The sequence below is a fragment of the Heloderma suspectum genome, chromosome 1, assembly GCF_057233095.1.
Source record: "Heloderma suspectum isolate Gila_16-S chromosome 1, 16-S_ref, whole genome shotgun sequence".
Taxonomy (NCBI): Eukaryota; Metazoa; Chordata; class Lepidosauria; order Squamata; family Helodermatidae; genus Heloderma; species Heloderma suspectum.
The window spans coordinates 247,977,048-247,983,171 of record NC_139458.1 but is presented as its reverse complement, the minus strand read 5'-3'; the positions used below and the strand labels follow the sequence as shown (position 1 = coordinate 247,983,171).

The 6,124-nt window shown below is 45.4% G+C and overlaps 1 protein-coding gene across 5 annotated transcripts in view; it reads left to right on the top strand.

Moving 5' to 3' along the window:
* The window catches only part of SERTAD2 (SERTA domain containing 2), a 168,739-nt gene that overhangs the window by 148,433 nt on the left and 14,182 nt on the right, over positions 1–6,124 (top strand). The gene's annotated exons all lie outside the window — the stretch shown is intronic.

The following is a 6,124-nucleotide window of genomic DNA, read 5'->3' as shown; positions in this document are numbered from 1 at the left end:
AGTCTCTCTACCTGAGCTAGCCAGGGTCAGGGACGATTTTGGAAGTGGCATTGGAGCCCCCTCAACTGGTGGTGCTGGGTGACTTCAACATTCATGCTGAGACTACCCTGTCAGGAGTGGCTCAAGACATCATGGCTTCCATGAAGACTGTGGGGCTGTCCCAAATGGTATCAGGCCCACTTCTGCAGCAGGACACAGGACTTGGAGTTTTGTTGTTGTTGTTTTGGACAGGATTATAGTAATCTGGGGGCGGAGGGTCAGATGTGCTCCTTTTGTCATGGACAGATCACTACTTCGTGGTGCTTAAACTCACAGAACCTTCTAACTTTCATAGTGCAAGGGCACCTGTTAAAAATCTCTTCCCCTGGAGCATGATGGACAAATGGTTTCCTGGCCACTCTGAGGAAGTTGCCTGCAATCTCAGCTGGTGATCCTGTTGAAGCCTCATTGACCTCTGGGAGGATGCTCAGGAGAGATTTCCCAGACAGGGAAATGATCTGGGTGGTGGACAAATCTCTCCTGAGCATCCTCACCCTGCAGATGGAGCCACACGGGCTCCATGGTTTTCCAGGATGCTCAGTGCAATGGAGCAGCAGCAATGACAACTAGAGCGTTGTTGGATGAAAACTCAAGGCCAAATCCTACCGAGCGCAGGTTAGAACCCATATTAAAGCCTGTACTCTGGTGATGACGGCAGCAAAGTATTCCTGCTTTTCTCCCACCATCACCATCTGCACACAGTCATCCAGCAGACCAATTCCAATTAGTGAAAGGTTTATTACACCAAAGACGAGACAGAAGCAAAGAAGATGAATCGGCTCCTCATTGCAATGTTTTTGGTTAAACACTTTGCTAATAAAGTAACTTGGATCTGCTCCGACTTGAATTCCATTATTATAGCAGATCCTAGGGATGCACCTTTGGCATCTGCTTGTCCTGTTGTGCATACCTTTCAGTTTGCTCAGCCTGAGAATATGGACAAATCCTTGTTAGTGTGAGATTGAGCACTTCCTTGCTTGACCCTTGCCCTCTCTGGCTGATTAAGGCAGCCAGAGGAGTCTTAGGTGAGTGGGTAAGTGGTAAATGCCTTGTTGATAAAAAGGGTAATGTCAGTCAGTCTGAAGAAGGCTGTGGTGAGACCATTATTGGGCAGGGCGAGGGGTTAACCGCCTTAATCCCACTGTATTGAATCATTTCCATCCAATCTCAAATTTGCCATTTCTGGGCAAGTTGAGTGCCTAGTGGCATCTCAACTCCAGGGGGCCGTCTTCACTAGCGATTTAGTGCGTAGTTAGAGCAGTCTGAGTTCCTTTGCGACAGATGATGTTGTCACCAGTCTGCGGCCAACCAGGCGCTTTCCTCTTGAAAAGCCACATTTTCTGAAACTCCTTTTACTCCAATCTTTTTACTGAAAGTGGCCCCCTGGCAGTTTTACCACAGTGTGCCATGTCGTCCCCGTCCCTCCGTATTAAATTCTGAGCATGCCTCTGTGACCTGGCAGTGAATGGGTGGGACGCCCCATTCCCTGTTGTTTCCCCAACAGAAGTAGTTTTTCCCATTGAGAAAATCCCCAGGAGTGCAGCAGTGACCCCTCACATTACCACAGTAGTGGGAACACTCATTCACCTTAGGTAGCCTGCTTTCAGTCTTTAACATATCCCCCCTTCTGTGCATGTTTACTCAGAAGTAAGAAATAAATCCTTCTCTTCTGCAATGAAAAGTTGAAGGCTAACATTAGTAACTCAACCTAAAGCGCTCTTTTGCTTCTCTGATGCTCTCTTAAATCGCTATTGTGATGTGTGCTTCTTTGATGTTCTGTAGTTTCTCTGATGTAAAGTTGTTTCTCTGTTGTTATGTAAAGTCCCTTCTCTGCTTTACGGGAGCTACTCATTGTGAGCAGGGAAAAGGAGAATGGGGGAGGGGTTTGGAAGCAATAACTCTGCAGCAGAGTGCTGGAATGGGGCAAAATTGGGGTGGGGGGAAGCTCTCAGGAGCTTCAGATGCTGCACTTGAGAACCAGAGATTTGGGCCTCTTCAGGGAAATCTGCACACATGGGGAAAATTAGTTGCTCTCCATTCATAATAACGTAGTAGCAGCGGGGAGCCTACACAGGGGCGGGGAACAAGCCTACACGTAACTTGTCATCCCACCCACCCCCATGGAGCAGAAAGCAGCTTGGGGTGTATGATTTTGATGGAAAGTAATAAATGGCCCCCTCAGCATCACCAAACTTTGGTCTAGATTACTTTAGATTTATGTATACACAGAGAGAGACACACACATACCCCAAGAAGAAAAATCCTTTGGAAAAACATCCATACAGCTCTGCATTAGTTGTTGAAGACAGCATAACATAAGCTTATCTTGCTTTGTGTGTCTGTGATGGACCAAAGCCGATCTCATGAAAATCAAGGCAATACTCCAACGTGCTTCTCATTACATTGTCGTGTTTTTGGATGAAGCAGATTTATCTCTAGACTCATTTTGGTCTGGCTTCAGGCCTGGTTTTGGAAGTGAAACAGCTTTAGTTGCCTTAGAGTATAATCCTATCGATCAGTCCTTCATTATCAGAAGATCCCAAACTTGAAGGCTTCTGATCATCCAATGCAGGGTGGGAGGAATTGTGGAGGTGCTCTACGCCTCCCCATCCTCCTGCCCTGCATATTTCGCTAGACGGGCTTTTTTGCCTGTCTAGTGATGGGGCTTAAGAAGCGGGGGAGGCTGGAAGAGGCACAGGATAGCTTGTATCCTGGCCTCTCCAGTCTCCTCCCTGCCCTACCCACCAAAACTCCCCCCCCCCAAGGTTGCTTTTCCGACCTCAGAGGCCAGCCGACATGGTTCTTTCCGTGCCAGCTGTGAAGGGGTGGGGGCGGATCTCTGACTCGCCCTTCCAAGGTTAAAGCACTATCTCCAGCCTTGGAGGGGTAATCCCTAGTATTAGACGGCCCCTGAGACAATGTCTAGGGGCCATAGGATTGCTCCCATAGTTGACTATCTGCATCAGGAACTAGACGGGAAGTACACCCTTGTTGGTTCAACTGCACCTTTCAGCAGCATTTGATACTATTAACAATGGAGTCCTTTGGGACAGTTTAGCTAGTTTTAAGAAGAACAGTTTTATGGTTTTAGACAGTCCTTCATTGGGAGTCGTTTTCAGAATGTGGTGTTTGGGGACTCTTGCTCAAGCCCTTGGCCACTGATTCATGGTGTCCCACAGGGATCAATTCTGTCTCCAACACGATTCTACATAGAACTGCTGGGAGTAGTCATCCAGGGATTTTGCATGCATTATCACCAATATGAGGATGACACGCAACTCTATAGCTCTGTTATGGCATTTGCCTGAATGCCTGAGGGCTTAAACCAGGCCTGCTGGCTTCACTCCCTTCATCTCCATCTGTGCCAGCCCCTTAGTGGCCAACCTTGCTGTGCTGAGTGGTGAGGTCTGAAGGGGCGTTCTATTCATGTTTGCTTGAATGCACGTAGAACTCTCCACATGATCATGGACCTGGTTAAAGCAGGGTCCCTCACTGCACTGAAAGTTCTACTCATCTTCAAACAAACACGAGTCGAATGCCCCTTCAGGCCTCCCTGCTCAACATGGGGAGGTCGGGGACTTCGGGTGTGGGGCCTGGCACACACAGGAATGTAGGGGCAGGATCAGTGTGTGCAGCCCCAGACCCCAGTTCAGTTTAAGACCTCATATTCAGTCAAACGCGTGAGCAGGGCTTATTTTTCATTTTCTTCTAACATTAACAGAGCTGTTGAGGTTCTGAAGGTGCCTGGAGGCAGTAATGAGGTGGATGAGAGCTAATAAATTGAGACTTCATCCAGATGTGCTCCTGGTTGGGAGATGGACTCTGGAGTAGGAATTCAACCTCTTTTGTTGGGGTAGTACTCTTTTAGAATCAGGTTTGCAGTTTGGGGCTGCCCCTTGACTCATCTTTGCCCCTCTGAAGGTTGTAGCTAGGAATGTCTTTCCCAGTTGAGGCTGGTGCAGCAAATTGTATCCCTTTCTGATGAGAGTAGACCAGGTCACTTGCCTTAGTTACATTTAGATTGAATTATTAAAATGTGCTCTATGTGGGGCCACTTTTGAAGAGTCTTCAGAAACTTCACTTGGTCCAGAATCTTACACGGAGAATGCTGGTGGGAGTTCGCTACAGGAACATATCACATCTACCCTTCAACAACTGCACTGGGTACCAAACTGTTCCCAAGGACAATTCAAAGTGTTGATGATCACCACCAGCAGGGTGTCTTAGGGACCACCTCCTCATGTACCAACCTGTCCATGCACTAAGATCTGGTGGACATGCCCTTCTGACATCCCAGCTATGTTGAAGGCTCAGTTAATGGGGACTACAGATAGGGCCTTCTCAGTGGTTACACCCAAATTATGGAATTCTTTGCCATGTCAAGCTCGGTTGCTCCCTCATTGTACCATATAAAATAAAAACTTTTTTATTTTGGTAGGCATTTATTGTGCCAGGTAGATAATTTCCTATTCCTTTGATATCTGCTGAACTTGTTTGTTTTACCTTATTGTCATTTTTACCGAATGTTGTTATATTTTCTAATTGGTCTTAATTGCTGTAAGCCACCCTGAGTGTTGTATAAGCACTAGAAGGCTGTGATATAAATTTTTATATAGATAAAGAATACAAATGTTTTGTATTTATGTTATGCAAGCTAGCTATGTTCATATATTGGGGCAACAAAGAGGAAATTGTGCAGTTTTACATTATTTTTTTTAAAAGCTTCCATGCTATGTAATATATATATTTAATTTAACTAGGCTATGTTAAAAAAAAAACCCTCCAGCACCCATACTTTACAAATGTGCAGGTCTGCAACCCCTCAGATTCCCCCCCCCCCAGTGCAGTTATATTAAATTTAAGGTTAACAGAAAACTTACATCCTCTTATCAGTGCTCACTCCCTTCCTGTAAAACCATGGAATTTCTAGTGGGGGTAGGAGGGAAGATAGTTTCACACATTTTCCTTCCTCTCCCCTCTCCACCCCCCACTCCACCTGAAATACATGCAAACTTTGCAGAGAGCCAGTGGCAGAACAGCTTCAGGCTAAAAGTGTGGTCCTGTGGATGAGAGGAAATGTCAGCTGGAGGTCAAGGAACTTCACTTGGGCATAGCAAAAGAAAAAAAAATCTTGTCATTGTGATGCACTCCATGACACAGATCAAAATTTGCTTACTTGAAAACAGTAGAGTGTGGCCAGCCTGCCGTTGAAGTGCCCAGAAGCCTTTTTGCACAATCATGAGAAATGCACCCTCATTTTTGATCAGTTATTTACAGCCCACACACACCTTCACTCAAAGCTGTGCTCCTGTAGTGGGACTATAACACTTTTCAAGCATACGAAAAAATGCAACATTTTGTACCTTAAGCCTACATCTTAAAGAGCTTTTAGCTCACTTTTTAAACAAATTGGTAGATCACCCCCACTTGTAAATCTTTGGTGCTGGACTACAGGTATAGGGGTTGGGGGTGGAAAACAGACCAAAGGTGATGATTCAGACAGATGATTCCTGCAAGCAAACCAAGTTAGAAGGAGAAGGCTAAAAAAACCAGACAGTTTGATGAACCATCACCCCAAGAACTATAAATAAAGTGTTTCTATTCCAACCAACACCCTGTCTCTGATTGTATCAGACTCTGATTTGTTAAAGAAAGGGGAGAGGAAACATGTTTATGTACAAGGGAGAGGGAACTCCATGTTGAAACTGTTAGGGCACAACTGAGACATCAGAATGAAGCCACGAAGTATGCTCCTTAATCTGTGCCAATCCGATTTGCACCCAGAGTTGTTCTTTGTCCTAGTCTAAAAGTTCTAGAACTCTTATCTACTGATTTTGTACTTACTTTCTTATGTTTACAAAGTAAATACTTAGTTCTTTACCCACAGCCTTGTTCTCCCTAAATAACTTGATGTTACCCTCCTGGTGTTGAGTGCGGAGGGGGATGAGCAAGGGAAGATGAGGCAATCAAATCCTATAACCAGCAATGACATCCACTTCCAGAAAGGTTAAAGGGACTGTTAAGAATAATATTCAACACTAGCAATATTTTGAAACTCAAGTGTCATTTTCACACCCCTGTCCCC